This window comes from Castor canadensis, chromosome 11, assembly GCF_047511655.1.
Source record: "Castor canadensis chromosome 11, mCasCan1.hap1v2, whole genome shotgun sequence".
NCBI classification, from domain to species: Eukaryota; Metazoa; Chordata; class Mammalia; order Rodentia; family Castoridae; genus Castor; species Castor canadensis.
Genome location: NC_133396.1, coordinates 43,315,304 through 43,332,542, shown reverse-complemented (window position 1 = coordinate 43,332,542; position 17,239 = coordinate 43,315,304). Strand labels below are relative to the sequence as shown.

Below are 17,239 nucleotides of genomic sequence, written 5' to 3'. Positions count from 1 at the left end.
TGGCTTGTAGCTACATCACCTCAGGCTCTGCCATCATGTTCCCTATAGGCATGTGTCTCTAAATGTTCCCCTTTTATAAGGATACCAGTCATGTTGGACTAAAGTCATCCTAATAACATCACTTTAGCTCCATTATCTCTATAAAGACCTAGCTTCATTCGGGTACTGGAGGTTAGGGCATTTACATGAATTATTGGGGCTACAATTCAGTCCCCAACAATTACTCGAAATATGACAACAACACAGAGTAAGGATGATGATAATGAGCCCACATTGCAGAGCTGTTTTAAGGGGTTAAGCTTTTGTAAGTGAGTATCCCAGGCACAAGCCTGGTGTTCAATGAATGCCACTTCCCTTCTTCCTGATTGTAGACTTCACTGCAATTTTGAGGGTCCTGGAGAAAAAAAAAAAGTTTCAGGGCCATTACAAGATCCAAATGATGTTTGTGCCCCATGTTCTGGCATCTCTCTCTCTCTCTCTCTCTCCCTCTCCCTCCCTCCTTCCTTTATCTTTCTTTCAGTACCGGAGTCTGAACTCAGGGCATCATGCTTGCTAGGCAGGTGCTTTACCACTTGAGCCACTCCACTAGCCCTTTTTTGTGTTGGGTGTTTTCAAGATAGGGTCTCATGAGCCATTTGCCCAGGCTCACCTAGAACTGCAGTCCTCCTGATATCTGCCTCCTGAGTAACTAGGTTATAGGCTTCAGGCACAGATACCTGGCAAACTCAAGTAATTGGTTTTTGTTGTTGTTGTTATTATCACTATTATTTTACAGACTAGGGTTTGAACTCAGGGCCTATACCTTAAGCTACTCCACCAGCCCTTTCTTGTGTTAGGTTTTTTCGAGAGTCTCTGGAACTATTTGCCCCGGCTGGCTTGGAACTGCAATCCTCCTGATCTCTGCCTCCTGAGCAGCTAGGATTACAGGTATGAACCACCAGCTCCCAGCTACAGTTAGTCATTTTCTAATGAGTTTTAGAGGAAGTAGAGCTTGTTAGCTACCCTGGAGGCTAAAGCAACAGTTCTCTGTCCAGGATACTCTGGACTCTGTATCTGGCCTTCAAGTCTGATTTTCTAGTCCCTGCCCCAAGATTCTGAGCTACCAATATTCTTTAATAAATCTGTTTTCTGCCTAAATCACCAAGAGTCAACTTGGGATGCAGCTAAGAACAAGACTGATATGAAGCCCAAAAGATGGAATTTTAGGCACAGGAGACTGCTTTGTTATAGACACAGCCTAAACAGGACATCCGCAGGTTCAGCTGGACTGTGTCTTACACAGACGACAGAACCACTGACATCCAACTACAGAGGAGACTCGGAAACATGATCAATGATGATACAGAGCACCAGTCACCCCTACCAAAGTGACAGATGGGAGGGTGACGCCACTTAGTCTGGGAGAGCTGATGAGGGAACAGTCTCAAATGCTTCTTCCACCGAGTCCGAAGACCCGGCCTGGAGTGAGGCATCTCACTTGCTGGGACGTTTGCCTCTTGATAACAAGGAACAGTTACAAATGGACGGGGTGCAATGAAAGAAACATGGACTTTTCTGCCAGGAGCGTAGAGACCGTTCTTCCCTGTGAAGGGCTTCAGAGAAAAAATCTAGCATTTGGACAGATTTCTTAGGTTATAAAACATCATTTCCTTCTCTGTTTCTTGAGCTTTCATAATGGATACTGTTGTTTCTTCAAATCTTTGATGACTCCACTAGGACTTGTATAAAGTTTATGAGAGAAATTTAACAGTAGGCTGTGAATGGCAGAAACCCAATAATCTGTACGAGGTTAAAGAAGATCTTAGGTCTCCAGGGAGGTCTGATGTAGAAACACAGATCTAGGATTTCCGAGGCAGATTGGGCCTTTCCCTTCACAGGCTAAGGCCCTTTTACTTTCACAGATAAGTAAATGAAAGCTCAGAAAAAGGAATAGCCCGAGGTCTCCTGGCCCACTTGGGATCTGGGCTTCATTCCTGACTAATACTCTTCATTATATCAGTCTGTCTCACAACCAACCTATAAAAGCAGCAGAAAACCAACAGGAGAGTGGAAATGCTGCATGGGCAGATAGATTTTCTGTATTTGAGAGGATGGCAGGTGTCAGGTCAGGGTGATTCAATGAGTGAGCCATCCTAAGAAGGCCTGTTACAGGCCCCTGTACTCCCCACTGCATAAGGCCATTCCTCACTCAAGGCTGTTTGCAAAGACCTAACAAAACAAAACAAAACAAACAAACAAAAACAGCCCACCTTTCACTAATGTAAGAAACTAGAACCTAAGTTGATACCTAGGTATGGTCCACCGTCAAGCTAACAGTGTTATTTGCTGTTTGTGGTCTCAGCTTCTAGAATCCAGGCTGGAGTATCTGAGGCAATGATATTTATTTTCACAGCCCCTGACAGCATTTTTTTTTTTTTCAGAGCTGGGAATCAAACTAGGGGCCTTTGCATACCAGGCAAGCTCTCTACCACTGAGCCATGTCCCCAGCCCCTCTGACAACATTTGAATTTGCAACCCTATCCCTACTGCTGTCCTGGGGTGATGACATCTTCTTCCCAGGCTCAGATGCATCTTGCTGACTCTTTCCCAATGCAAATCTTTAGCATCCTTCCTTCTCTGACACTCCAGACCTATCTTTTGAACCGTTTGCTGGGCGTCCCCACTGGACACCCCACAGGCTCCTCAAACTCATTGTGGCCACAGGCGTTCTTCATCTCCCCAGCACACCTGCCCCTTTCCTGTGCTTACTGTCGAGGTGAATGGCGTCCTTATCCTACAAGCCCCAAGTCTGGCGTCAGCCTAACTCCTCCATTTCCCCCACCTTCTACATCTAATTGTTATCTCAGGCTGGGAGTGTGGCTCAGTGGTAGAGTTCTTGCCTAGCATGTGAGAGACCCTGGGTTCTATCCCCAGGGTCACCAACAAAATACAATACAATAAAATAATTGATTATGTAATTCCATTGTTTCCCCTTCCTAAATATTTCCTCAGTCTTCTCTTCTCCATTGCTACTGCCATTGTCTTAATTCCTCTTCTCTCATCTGGATCAATCCTCATTCCACAAATATTCACCAAGTGTCTACTGTATGTTGAGCAATGTTCTAAGCACTGGGGTCAGAATAGGGGGCATAAAATGAAAAAACAAGGGTTGGGCGTGGAAGCTATGCCTGTAATCCCGGCTACTCCAGAGGTGGAGGTAAGAGGATCTCAGTCTGAGGCTAGCCAGGCTAAAGTACAACACCCTATCTGAAAAAACAGTCTAAAAGCAAATGAACAAGGGGCATTTAAGGGTAGCTTTAAGTCTACCTGAAATTGGTTAGTCAGTGAAGACTTCTTGGAGGAGGTGGTTTTTGTGTTGACGAATGGATAACAATGACAAGGAATGAGCTACACAGAGATCTGAGTGCAGAGTTCTCCAAGCAGATGGAAAGCAGGTGCAGGAGAGTGAAGGCAGGAAAGAATTCCAAGTGTTTGAGGGACAGCCAGGTGATCATGATGGCTGGAGCAGACTGAGTGGAGGGAACATGAGCCAGTTTGTGCTCATCACATGGGGCCTTGCAGATAGCCCATTGTAAGAGGTTTGCATTTTCATTTGAGATGCCATGGAAGACAATAGAAAATTTAAGCCAGGCGCCAATGGCTCACACCTAGCTACTCAGGAGGCAGAGATCAGGAGGATCTCGATTCAAAGCCAGCCCAGACAAATAGTTTGTAAGATCCTATCTCGAAAAAACCCATCACAGAAAAGGGCTCGTGGAGTGACTTAAGGTGTAGGTCCCTAGTTCAAGACCCAGCACTGTTAAAAAAAAAAAAAAAAAAGAAGAAAATAGTTTAGCTCAAGCATGGTCTGCTCTGATTAGTATCAAAGCCACTCAGGTTACTGTGTGAAGAATCGACTGTAGGATGGGGGGGGTGGGGGGAATGGGGCTGTTAATGTCTTAGATCATCACCTGAAGCACAGGCAAAGAGGAACATTCAAATGCAAGGAAGGAAAAGCAGGGGGTGAAAGACGAGTTAGCAAGAGAGTTGCTGCTGTGGTCAACTGGCGCTTAGTTTTCCTGACTTTCGTGTGTGTGTGTGTGTGTGTGTGTGTGTGTGTGTGTGTGTCGCTGGGGTTTGAACTCAGAGCCTCATGTTTACTAGGCCGGCGCTCTACCACTTGAGCCACAACTCCAGTCCTTTCTTCTTTAGTTATTTTTGGAATAGGGTCTCCCATGGAAAACCCGGATCTCGATCCTCCTACCTACGGCCTTCCAAGTAACTGGGATGATAAGCCTTGCGCCACCACACCCAGCCTTTCCTGGGCAGCTCTGAAGGTCAGTGTGACCTTGTCCTAGGGACTGGTGGAGGGGATGTTAGTTCTCTGGCGTTATGCTGTGTGAAGAGAGCAGGGTCGCACCAGCAGAGATGCAGCCAGCAGGTGCAGGCTCAGGACCTGTGGCCACCGCTGCAGTGATCTGGGCCCAGGGCACACGGATGGACAGTCAGCCTCACACTAGCTGCCATGACACAGTGAGGTTTCAACAGTAATCCTGCAGAAACGAGTGTGGAGACAGACACATAAGGGCCTCTGGTCACCATAGCACTTGAGAGATCACCACTTGAGAATCCCTCCAAACTCCTGGAAATGCCTCAAAGGTGGGACAGGAGTGTCTTTGCCAGGGCCCTCAGCTCTGAAGGAGTTGCCAGGTATGGGACTAGAGAGATGTGCTGGGTGACTCTTCATCTGCTGTGTGTTCTCTCCTAGGCCTGGCCTGGGAGACACCACACTTGTTGATTCTGTTCCTTTTCATGAATGGCCAGTGGCCATCCTTAGGTCATGTCTTTCCTGCCCAGTCTGCATTTATGAAAACCGCCTCCAACCTCTGACCTTAGCTGGGTCCTTGGACTCGACGTGCCATCTCTGTCTGCTTGTACACGTTCTGTATCATCTGACCCAGTCATGACCTCCTCCAGCATGTTGTGCTGTCTGCAGAATCTTGCCAGCCTGGCATAACTCCCAGAAAGACTGCCCTTGGCTTGTCCTTTTTCATTTCTCTCCCTAATTTGATGCTGACATTGACAGATAAAGACAAGAGAGGCAGCCCAACCCCAGGGTGGAACCAGTAGGTATCATTCAAATACCAGCGGGTTCGCCCCTTGGATCTGGGGTTCTGGCTGCCTGGGGTCTGAATTGCCACCGTTTGACATGGAAATAAGAATAGCTTCAGAGTTCCCCAGGGACAAGAGCTGTTTGTCCAACCAGAAGGCCCCACTGTCATTTCTGGAGAGGAGAGAGCAGAAAATGTGATGTCTGGGTGGAGCAAGAAGAGATGGAAAGAAAATGTGAAACTCTACCAAGATCAAATCGTTGTACATCAGTTTTCCCCAAGCAGGGCCCAGGGCTGGGGTGGGCTCTTTCTCATTCCCAGGGGAAAAGCACTGGGGACGGTCTTCCTCTGTGTTTACCACCTACACCTGGCGCTGGGATTGTCTCCAGCCCACATTAAAGCAAACACAGTTAAAACTCCTTCACCCTTGATTTTGAAACATCTTAGCATGATGCTCTATTTTACCAAGTACTAAATTTACAGCACATTTTTTGGGGTTACTGAGGATTGAACCCAGGCCTCTCGAAGCTAGGCAAGTGCTCTATCCCTTGAGCCACACCCCCGGTCCTGCTGTTGTTTACATTTTGTTTATAAAATAGGGTCTTGGTAACTTTGTCCATGCTGGCCCTGAACACACAATCACTTCTGCCTCTGCCTCCTGAGTAGCTGGGATTACAGGTGTGAACCACTATCCCTAGCTTCTAGCACATTCTAGAAAAGGAAGTGTGTATATACTATGAGAGGGAATTTCTGCTCACTGCAAATTGGTATGGGTACTGCTTTGAATGCCTTAATGGTCATCATGAAGGAAGAAGAGTCTGGGGCCCCTGAGAGACCCCTGGAGTCCTGGACTTGACCCAAGTCTGGCAACATCTGACCTGCTGGCCACCTGTCTTTGTCAGTAATGACTGACCTTGGGAGAGGCACTCAGTCTCAGAACCTCCTTTTATTTGAATCTCTTTTCTAACAAGCCTTTATTTAAATGCAAATGTGATTTCAACTTTTTGATTAGGATATTACATAGTTCTCCATTCTGGGAAAACCACCATTAATGACAAGTGATTTTGTTTCTGACTCAAGGTTTCTTTGCTTAGAAAGTTCGCTGGGTGCCTGATGCTCCTGATGGAGCCATTCCGTGGGCGTGGGGAGGGAGCTGTGCCAAATTTTCTTAGATGAGAAGGTGCTGGCTTTTTATCATCGTGGGGAGACAGTGGTAGTAGAGGGTGGTGTGTGGTGGGGGGGTGTGATATTCTACCCTAAAATATTTTTCTGAGATATGCTGACAGCTAAATCTGGCTGTGTTTGTGGGATTGGGTGGAATTTTCCTTAAAGTGACAAAGCAAGGCACTTTTTTGTTTTTGTTTTTGAGACAGGGTCTTGCTGTATAACCTAAGCTGGCCTCAAACTTTTGATCCTCCTGACTCAGCCTCCTGAGTACTGGGATTACGGATGGGTACCACCACGCCTGGCTGGGAAGGCGTTCCACTGAGTTTCCATGCTGTGGAGTTCATTCAGGCAGTCTGAGTCAGAGGGATACCTCACGCATCCTGGCTGCCCACATGCTTGCTTGGTGACCTTGGGCAATCATGTCACCTCCCTGGACCGCTAGTTCCCCATCTAAATCATATTGCCGAACGTTCGGATTGTTGGGGAATTAAATGTCGTGAGTTGACGTTTCTAAAGTGTTTGGAATAGTCAGGGCACAAGGCGTTGAGGGAATGACATTACCCTTCCTTTAACAATCGTGTCTAGTGCCTACCGGCTTCTCAAATGCCACGCACTGCTCCATTTGTCTTGTCTAGTCCTCTGGGAGGCAAAACGATGTTAAGACGCATGATGGTCAGTTTTCTTTGTCAACTTAATTAGGCTGCAGTACCCAGTAATTTTATCAAGTACTAATCTAGCTATTGCTGTGAAAATAGTTTGTAGACGCAGTTATCATCTATCATCGACAATTAGTTGGCTTTAAAGAGAGATTTCAGACTTACCAGCCCCACAGCCACGTAAGCGATTCCTTAAAATAAATCTCTTAACACTATGCCCATATGAGCTGGGCATAGTGGTGCATACCTATAATCCTAGCACTTGGGAGGCTGAGAAGGATTGTTGTGAATTTGAGGCCACTCAGGACTCATATATATAGAGAGATATACACACACACACACACACACACACATATATATCTCAAAAAGTACATATATATGTCTCAAAGCAATGTTTCAAAAACCAAAATATATATTTACATACATATGCATGTATGTGTGTGTGTGTGCATAGAAGAAAAGTGAAGAGCCAGGACACTTTGGCAGGATCTGAATCCAGGTCTCGTTCACTACACAGCCTGCATTCCTCTGTAGGATGTTGTCTCTCTGATCACAACATTTCAGCTGCAGCTGAAATGACAAGAAGGGACGTGTAATTTCAGTCTATTTAGGGAGCACATACTGCTTTCTAATCTTCAGAAATAATTACAAAAGTGAGCTGGGTGGCTCATGTCTGTAATCCTAGCTTCTCAGGAGGCAGAGATCAGGAGGATAGCGGTTCAAATCCAGCTCAGGCAAATAGTTTGAGAGACCCTATCTCAAAAAAAACAATCCTTCACTAAAAAAGGCTGGTGGAGTGGCTCAAATGGTAGGTAGAGTGCCTTGAGGTCCTGTGTTCAAACTCTAGTGCTACCCATCCCCCACAAAAAGTGAAAATCCTCAACCATGTTGTTTGCCCTGCATTCTGGTGGCATCGAGAAGAAAGAATGGAGCAGGGAGGAGGGGAGAAAGGAATTAGAGAAATAAGGGTTTTATTAGCTGGGCATCCTGGTGGTTCACTCTTGTAATCCTAACTACTTGGGAGGCTGAGATCTGGAGGGTCTAAATTGGAGGCCAGTGCAGGCAAGTAATTTACGAGGCCCTATTTCCAAAATAACCATACCAAAATGGACTGGAGGTGTGGCTCAAGCAGTAGAGTGCCTGCTTTGCAAGCACAAAGTCCTGAGTTCAAACTCTGGTTCCATGAAAAAAAAAAGATTTTTGGTTGCAAGCAACAGAAATTGACTCAACTTATGCACAAAGGCAAGGCTTGGAGGAAGATGGCCGAGGCTGGGCGGCTGGCTCACAGAAAGAAAAAGTGCTCTGCGTGCAGAAGGAGAGCTGGGCTGACACAGGCAGGAATGTGAGGAATTACGTCTTCAGAAAATTAGGGCAACTTTATTTCCCGAAAGGAAGCTGGATACTGTGAAGAAGAGAAATGGATGCTTGCTAACCAAAATCACAAAGGATCACTGTAGACTTCAGTAAAAGGGCCTTAGGTTCGATCCCTTTCTGCAGAGTGCCTCAGGATCTCCAGTACCAGAAGTGGCTCTTAAGATTTGTGGGGTGACATGAAATCTAGTTCTCAGTTTAAGATTTTTTTTGGCTCTAGGAAATGGCTCTTTTGATACACATGTCCCCTTTGCAATGTGAATAGCGATGGTAACAGCCACAAACCTCCATCAAGCACGACATGCAGCCAGTGTTCTAAGTGCATCGCTCTGTGCTCATCTGTCTTTACAGCAACTCAGTGAGGTACAATTATCATTACTGCTTTACATATGCGGAAACCCAGGGCTGTGCACTTAACTAATTTGCCTACTCGGAAATGCATGGCAAGCAGAGCACACAGTAATGCCCTTTCACAGTTCTGATCCTAGAGCCAAGTTAAGTAGGATGGAGACTATGGGGTTTGGAACTGCAGAGGTCCTGAGGCAGGGTTCTCCTAGCCCGGAGCTCCCGGGTCTGCACTTGCAGGCTGTGGACTCTGAAGTCTGATACAGATGCTCAGTCCCATTTTCTCAATGGCTGTCAATCAGCTCCCCGCTGATTCCCCTGAGGCTGAACCAGCAGGGGTGTCATCAGCACTTAGGCATAGCATGGCGAACAAAGCCGGATCCGGGCTGTTTGTTTATCCTTCAATCCAGTCAGGAATGAGCTCAGATGTCCTCAGGGTTGAATCAATTACTTCCCAGATCACCTGGCTTCCCCGTGGCTACCAGAGCAAACTGAAAGGAGAGGTGAGGTCAAATAATGCCCGCAATTACTTTCACCTGTAGCTCTTTAGTTATTGTTTTTGGGAAGTGGTACTGGGGTTTGAATTCATGCGCCACATTCGAGCCACAGCCCCGTTTTATTTTGCCTTGGTTATATTTGGGATAGGGTCTCATGTTTTTGCCTGGGGGCAGGTCTCAGACTGCGATCCTTTTATCTCTGCCTCTTGTGTAGTTGGGATTACAGTGATGTACTGCTATGCCCAGCTATTAGTTGAGTTGGGGGGGGTGTTTCCCTAACTTTTTGTCTGGGGCTGGCCTCCAACTGCGATCCTCCTGATCCTCCTGATCTCTGCTAAATACTTTACTCTTTAGCGATATCTCACAGGTCTATTACGTGAGCCACCCAGGTCATTTAAAATTCCCTAGTAGCCACATTGTTCAGATGGTGAAATTAGGTTTAAACAAATACTTGATTTAACAGGTTACTCCAAAATACTATAATTTCAACACGTAAGCAATAGAAACATTTATTAATGGGTTATTTTATATTTTCTTCAAATTAAGTCCTTGAAATCCAGCATGTATTTCCCACTGAGCATACAGCTCTTTTTGGACAAGTCACACTTCACGCGCTCATTAGGTAGCTGACTGCTTATTGCACAGTACTGTTCTTCCTTTACTTTTGTTTGTGGTTTTTTGTTTGTTTGTTTTGTTTTTTGTGAGATAGTGTCTCATATGGAGCCCAGGCTGGACTTGAACTCATGATCTTCCTGCCTCTGCCTCCTTGAGTGCTGGGACTACAGGTTGTACCACCATGTTTGGCCTAGATTTTAACTCTTTCAACAAGTCCATTCTTCAAATATGGGCACCTATAGAATGCCTGTGGAGCCTAAGACCTCATGGAGTTTGCATTCTAGAGAGGAGATGTACAATAAAGTAAGGAAACAAGCAGATCAGATAAAACTAGCTATACAGGAAGTGTATCAGGTGACAGAGTGATGTGGGGGTACCTGAGTGTGACAGTGTGACGGGGGATGGGGCTATGTGAGGAGGAGACATTTTGATGTGAAGAGATGGGCAGAGCCTTCGAGGCAGAGACCAGAGGCCACACAAAGGCTCTGAGGTTGGGAGGCATCTGACCAGGGATCTGTATCTCAGCTGAGGAGCTGAACAGGCAGGGCCAGTTTCCTCCTCTGGGTTTCAGATTTTGTCCTAAAAGTAAAGCAAAGCCACTGGCTCATTTTGTTTTATTTTATTTGGGCAGGGGTGGGGGAGTGGGGAGGGATTGGACGAGGGGTTTATACTCAGAGGCTTGTGCTTGCTAAGCAAGCACTCTGTGACTTGAGCCATACCCCCAGTCCCTTTTTGTTTTAGTTATTTTTCAGATAGTGTCTTCTGTTTTTGTTTGGGGCTGGCCTTAGACCATGAGCCTTCTACCCATATCAACCAGTATCTGGGATTACAGATGCACACCAGCTCACCCAGTTTGTTGGTTGAGATGTTATCTCCCTAACATTTTTCCAGGACTGGCCTAGAACCATGATTCTTCCAATGTCTGCCTCCTGAGTAGGTGGGATTACAGGCGTATGCATGGTGAATGGCCCATTTTAAACAGGTGAGGAAGGGATCTAATCTGAGGATTTTTTTTTTTTTTCCAGTGCTGGGGATCCAACCCAAGGCCTTGCTCAGGCCAGACAAATGCTCTGCCACTGAACTGTATCCTCAGCCCTGATCTCAATTTTTAAAGATGACTGGTCACAGGATACATTGGGCCAATGGGGGTCCATTTTCCTCCCTTCTCCCCATTCTATCACAAACACAGAGAATTGACTTCCATTTAAAAAAAAAAGCCAAACAAAACTAAATTGAAGTGAAGTGTGTGTCTGAGTTTGATAGAAAGAAAGGCAAATGATATCGGGTTGGAAAGTAAGAAGGAAGTTAAAGACCTGAAGGTAGGGGTGTGGTGGGTGTGGTGGGGGGTTGGGGGGTGGGAGTTGCTGGAAGCAAGCACCTGTAAGGCCCTAAGTTCAAACCCCAGTACTGAAGGGGGTGGGGGGAGACCAGGAAGATCCTGAGTGGATCCTGTGGCTGTTCAAGATGGGAGTGTAGGTGGTGGAAGGTTCCAGAATACAAACCCTCATGGCTAGGAGCTGGCATTTTCATGCCTGTGATGGGACAGGGCACAGGCTTGGATCCATTTGTAAAGGGGGTTGGGACAACAATTTCTTCCCAAATGCAGGACCCTGAAAGGGGTCTTTCATTCCCCATTGAAATAGCCTCCAATACCATCCCTTACCAACTCAGGGGGGAAATAAGAAGTCTTGTGGGAAGACAGATCTGTAAGAAATTAGAACAGAATTTCTAATTCTGTTCTAATTGTGGAAGAGTGGAGTTAAAAAATTACACTTTTAGCCAGGCACCGGTCTCACACTTGTAATCCTAGCTACTCAGGAGGCAGAGATCAAAGGATCAAAGTTTGAAGCCAGCCCAGGGGCAGATAGTTTGAAAATACCCAACATTGAAAAGGGCTGGTGGAGTGGTTCAAGTAGTAGAGCACCTGCCTAGCAAGCGTGAGGCCCTGAGTTCAAATTCTAGTGCTGCCAAAAAAAAAAAAAAGAAAAAAGAAAAAAAATTGTACTTTTGGAGGGTTGTGGAATTCTGAAGCCAAGAGAGCAAACTGATCCCAGATCAATGGGTTAGAATGAACCCGAACTAGCAGAGAGAAATTAGAGAGGGGCTTCTGTGGCTTTGGCTTTCTAGCATTTGACCTTGCACGTGAGTCACCTGGAAATCTTGTTACAATGCAGATTCTGACTCCCTACTGCTAGGTCTGGGATGGAGCCTGGGCCTTTGCATTTCTAACGAGGTCCTAAGGAGTACAGATGGTGCTGGACCCCAGACCACACTGAGTAGCAGGGCTCCAACTGACAGACAAGGGAGGCTTGGATTAGGTTGGAAGTGAAATAGAAAAGAGACTGGATTCAAGAGACAGGTTGAGGGAGAAAGGACAGGACACCTGGAAAGACTGATGTGCAATAGGGGCAAGGGACAAGCCCAGACGGATGGTGCGTGGCTGCCTGGCTTTCTGGCCTTGGTACCTGGGCAATGGTGGTGCCATTTATTGCCATAGAGAAGACCAGGATGGGAACACACTTTTGGGAGGAAGCGGGGCAGCGGGGGGAGGGGGAGGTGTTGAGGTGGCAGGGAATCCACTGGCCAAGCCATGCAAAATACTGCCCTTCTCTCTTTGCTATGGATTTCAGGCTGTCTATTTTCTCAGTTTGGGTTGCTGACAATACTCTAGGCTCTGTAGGCCTAATCTGGCAAGTCTTAAAGGCTTCATAAATAGCCACATTTGTAAAAGAGGTTCAGAAATGACCATCTAACTCTCTCCATCTGCCTCTCACATACTCAGCGTGCATCTCTCCCGTGAGCACCAGCGATGAGAGTTGAACTTAAGCTCTAGCTTCCAGAATCTTCCAAACTCCTCTGCACGCAGTGAGCGAGCGGGGGCTCATGGGTGGTTGTGAGCACCGAATGTGTTAACACTTTTAATAATACCCACCATAGCGTCTGGCATTTCAAAAGATTGTTAAGAAATGTTGGGGTCATTTTCCTGTACTGCCTATGATAGATGTCTAGATAGTTTCGTATGATGTGCTTAATCTATTTTTGGCTTTCTGAGGTACATTTATTATTGAATTACAGTTGGCTCCCTGTATCCGAAGATTTCACCAACCTCGGGTTGAAGACATTTAGAAAAAATTACTTCTGTACTGAACATGTACACACTTTTTTGTTGTAATTATTCTGTAAACAAGACAGTGTAACAACTATTTGCAAAGCATTTATGCTGCATTAGGTATTATAAGTAATCCAGAGATGATTGAACTCATACTAGAGAATGTATGTAGATCATATGCAAATATATGTATTATATATACATTTATATATATTGTATATAAAGGGCTTGAATATTCGCAGATTTTGGTCTGGGGGCTGCCAAAGAACAACTGTACTTAAAATCAGCAACCTCTGTGTGGTTATCTTAGCTTTCTTTTGAGATGGTGAGTTCTTTCATGGCAGAGTTTGTATCTTGCACAACCTTGATCTACAAGCATACCTTGTATCTAGAAGTTCAATCGGCAGTTGCTGAATGAACATATGAATGAAGAAGAGCCTTTTCATTTTCACAATGCCATTACCTGTCTCTGTGGAGTAGGATTTATTGATTACATTGAGGCAATAGCACAAATAAATCAGCATTGTATAGGCTAGGCATGGTGAATCATGCCTATAATCCCAGCACTCAGAAGGTGGAGGCCTGTCTCAAAAAATTAAAACCAAACAAATCAATGAAACAGCAACCAAATCAACATTATCCAGGTTGAGCTTCTATAAGATGTTGGTGCAGTACAGGACATAGACTTCCTTATCGCTGTGCTCTGGTGACTCACTGGAGCCAGGGAAGAGTAGGATCTGGGCTCAGGTGTTTCCCTGACCAGAACACAGGTCACAGTACCAAGTGTGCCACCTCTTTCCTCTGACTCTGTCCTAAGGGTGACCCACTTTCTCCTTTCTAATTCTAAACAGATTTCTTTTAAGAGAGAATGCAAATGTCCAGGGAAGGGAGAAGAAGACAGTTGTGAAGAGCAACGTTTTCTGGACTCAGACCCTGCCCTCCCTTCTCTGCACGTTTTGGACATCTGGTTTGGGTGTGGAGGTAGAAACTGTCCATTTGCTTTGGAAAACTGGGTTACATTTGATGGTGCCAGGCCAGCTGGCCCCTGTGAGATATGTTACCATGGCAAACAGTCAGGTCACCTTGTGGTTCCCCACTTGACCCGAGCTTGTTATGTCTAGACGTTTGTGCTGAGGGTGACAGTGCCCTGGAAATCACACACTAACAGGCCTGCCTAATGGTTGGTTTGTTCCATTTTTTCCAGCCTTTAGAACCTAGGCAGGGTCTCTGGCTCCTTTCATACTCAATGCTGGCATTTCCTGGCTCTCTGCTCTTCTGGGGCTGGCTGCTTTACAGCGGATCCAGGAGGGGCCCTGGCCTCTATGACAGCAAATCCATTGCACCACTTAGGTTTAATTACAGCACAATGACCGATGATTAGTTTCCACATCAAAGCACCGAAACAACTCAACAAATTGGCCCCATCCCAAAGCCCCGCATAGGAGCTGGCCTTGAACTCAGAGGCTATACCTGCTGGGGCTGGGCAGCCAGTGATGAAACCTCAGGAGCCCCTTGCAGAGGCCACAAAAGGAGCTCTGTTTCCCAGGTGAAGAAGTGGCTCCAGCTCTTTCCAAATGCAATTGTGCCCCCAGTATCTCTCACTTGGCTTTCCACTGCCAAACCTGCTGTTTGGCTGTTCCATTGCTGTTGCTTAAAGTTCACGTGCATTTGACTCTGGATTATTTGTAGACTTGATTATACAATCCTTGGATTACCCAAGCACTCTGCTAATTCCTTCTTTTTTACCCTGTTTCTTTCCAAATGGGATTTGGACAGCTCCTTAGGCCTCTACCAGGGAATAAAAGAGGAAGGAAGTAAATTAATCTTCAAATTAGGCCTCTTAAAAAAAAATTAGGCCTCTTGGCTATCAGTTGATGGGTTCTTTGTTTGAGGTTTGATGGTGAAGGATATAGAAATTATGGGTTGTACCGGGCATGGTGGCACATATCTGTAATCCCAGCATTTAGGAGGAACAAGAGTTTGAGAGCTGGACACTGGTAGCTCATGCTACTCAGGAGGCAGAGATCAGGAGGATCAAGGTTTGAAGCAAGCCCAGGCAAATAGTTCACAAGACCCTATCTCAAAAAACCCGTCACAAAAACGGGCTGGTGGAGTGGCTCAATGTGTAAACCCTGAGTTCAAACCCCAGTACCACAAAAAAAAAAAAAAAAGAAAAAAGTGTTTGAGGCCAGCCTGGGCTATACAGAAAGACCTAGGAGGGAGGGAGGAGGAGAGAGAGACAGACTCTTTGATACACACTCTTCCCCATTCCTTATAGATGGCCAAGAGGCATTCAACATATGGCAGCACTCTACATTAGACTGTTTTTGCCTTTTATTACAAATTTCTACAAATCTCTACTATGATGCTGAGCAAAGAGAGGGTGGCCAGGAGACATAGCTGTTTGGTTTTTTGGTTCAAAAGACTAGTTTGCACAGTTAATTAATTGAAAAATATACGAAATCCCCCCAAAAGTCCACCCAATGAGCCAAGTTGACCTTGATCTACACACATGCCCATCAAAACAGTTGGTGTCCCCTGCTCCAAAATCAAAGTCAATGGCAGAAGAGAGCTGTATGTCGAGGTCTTCCTTGAGCCTTTATCTGGCAGAACTATGCACTCTTTCTAATGGTCAGATGCAACAGGACGATGGCTACATAAAAATCTCATGGAGCACAAAGGCTCTGGTCTCTTTCCCAAGCAATTGATGGAGACACAGTGGATGGTGGTATCCTAGTTCCCTGGCTGTGGCCTTGTGATGTGGGCAGACAGATGAATGCTGGCTGCCTCTAGCACAGGACGGTGGGCGGGAGCTGAGCTGGGTGCAGGCTGCAGGCTGTAAGCAAAGCTGGCACAGGAGGATGACACTGCAGTATTAACATAAAGCAGGGGCCTATTGATCTGGCTGATTAGAAAGTCTTCCAAGGCACAGGGGTAATTAGCACAATTTACAGAGTAGCAGTTATCAGCTTCATTGCCTAATTAACAATGTAAATATCTTTCTAAATGACATTTTATAATCATGATCAGACCTCTAGCATTTGCCCTGTTCACTGCTGATTCTTTCCCAGATGTACAGTCGTCTTTTTTCCATGGCTAACATCGTATTTCTGCATCGTATACAATAAAGCGGATTGTACACGCCCCATCTCTCCTCATTTGTATCTTACTAGGGGTCTGCTCTGCCTTTGTCTCCCCAGTCCGAAATATACAGTCTGCCAATTGAATTACCAACTAAAAGTACTTAATTACACATGAAGGGGGGTTCTGTCATGTTCTGAATTCTGAACTATTTTTTATTTATATGCTTAGCAGGATAAGTCATTTTAAATTAGCATCACGTTTTTTCCTCTGAAGAGCACGTGAGAAATGAGGCTATTAAGAAGCGAGGTTTAGCACAATATTTGTGTACAGTAGTCATGGGTGCAAGGAATCATCCCCCATGCATATGTTGCTTTGGCAAGCAGGGTTATTTTTCATATTTATTTTATCTCCTTATAATTTCTTGTGGAAGTAATGTTTGCCATAGAATATTTGGTCTACCTAATCAAACATATGCGCAGGGAACTGAATTGTTATATTTCTTACTTTAAGTTCACCTATTCTTTGGAGTATCAGGGCCATACTAAAAGATTACTGTCTCCACGTCTTAAGTTCTAAACGCTATGCTAAGGGTTGAGATGTAGCTCGGTGGTAGAGCACTTGCTCAGCAGACATAAGACTCTGGGTTCAGAAGAAAGAGGAGGAGGAAGAGAAGGAGGAGGGGGAGGAGGAAGAAGGAGGGAGAGAGGGAGGGAGGGAAGGAGGAACTATAAATGGTACACACACAAATCTTTCCTGGGGGTGGAAATTTCGCCCTCCCTGTAAAGAATGCCCCAAGTGCTTACCGTTGCTCAAGTCCTGCTGTCTTCAGTTGGTGGATTATTTGCTTCTGGTCTTTTTTGCTTCCTATTAATTGCATGATAGTCAATGCAGTTACACATCTACAAAGTGGGAGGGCAAAGTACAAAGGAAGGAAAGGGACTTTAATATTACATTGATAAAATGGTAGGGAAGGCAAAAATGAATTTTGGAGGAATTTGCTGTGGGTTTTAATTAACCATCTTGCCCTTATTCCCCATTATCATTGATTTGTGTGGTAAGTGCCAATTATATGTGTCATAAGTATACTCCGTTTTGCTGAAGACAAGAGATCTTATGTGTGATGCAAATAAGGGTTCTCAGAGAATGCTAATTTTGTAATGAGCCAATGCATTCTTCAAGGAGTTTATAGTCTAGAGTGGGAATAAAACATGTGCATAAATAATTATAATGCAAAATAGGAAACTGGTGTGTCATGAGACAGTATAGAAAAAAATATGGCCAAAAAAAGAGGGTGGGGAAAAATGA

General features: G+C 45.3%; 1 long non-coding RNA gene across 1 annotated transcript; it reads right to left on the bottom strand.

Annotated features, from left to right (window-relative positions):
• Nucleotides 1-254: 254 nt before the first annotated feature.
• LOC141414052 (uncharacterized) lies at nucleotides 255-16,769 on the bottom strand. Its single transcript, XR_012439154.1, has 2 exons — nucleotides 16,738-16,769; nucleotides 255-394 (listed from the first exon to the last, which is right to left on the bottom strand). It is a non-coding gene; the product is annotated as an uncharacterized lncRNA (long non-coding RNA).
• Between the last annotated feature and the right edge of the window lie 470 nt (nucleotides 16,770-17,239).